The sequence below is a fragment of the Maylandia zebra genome, linkage group LG1, assembly GCF_041146795.1.
Source record: "Maylandia zebra isolate NMK-2024a linkage group LG1, Mzebra_GT3a, whole genome shotgun sequence".
Lineage (NCBI taxonomy): Eukaryota > Metazoa > Chordata > Actinopteri > Cichliformes > Cichlidae > Maylandia > Maylandia zebra.
Window position 1 is genome coordinate 42103937 of NC_135167.1, and position 714 is coordinate 42104650.

Here is a 714-nt window from a genome sequence, read left to right on the forward strand (position 1 = left end):
ATGGGTATCGTTTAGGTTTTATCCGATACCGGTGCCAAACCGGTACTTTTGAAACGGTGCCGGTGCTTAAACAGTGCTTAAACTGGTGCTTAAAGAATGGAGAACACAAAATTGGTCCAAAAACCTCTCATGTTTAGCTGTTTTTTTGTAAAAAGATAACAATGTTAGCCTTTTCTGCAGCTATAGGGGATTTATGGCATCACTCTTGCCTGGAAGCAGTGCTTAAACAATGGAAAAAACACAAACTTTGTCCAAAAACCTCTCATGTTTAACTGTTTTCCACTTTTTCTTTGGTCATTTTAGCCTTTTTTGGCCAGGGTGAAGGGAGTATCTGCCATCAAACAAGCAGACAGCCGCATGTAGCTATGATGATGTTTGCTAGTTCACCTTACATGCATTAATGTAATAACGTGGTTAGCCTAATCAACGTAAATTACACACGAACAACATTAAGCGACTCACGCAGAGAAGAACGGCTGCTGCTGCCATCATCATCCGTCATCATTTCTGCTACACTGGCAGGGCTAGGGGCCAGGACTCTCCTCTCCGTGTTTTTGGGGGATGTTGCTAACTCCGGGTCCGATAACAGGCAACCCACCCGCAGTAGATGTGCACGGTGTGAGGTCTCACAGCAAGCTATCAAATACGGCGCATTTCTTGGCTTTTAAAAAAAACGCTATGCGTCGCCAGGTGTTTCATCGGATTTGAGGTGTT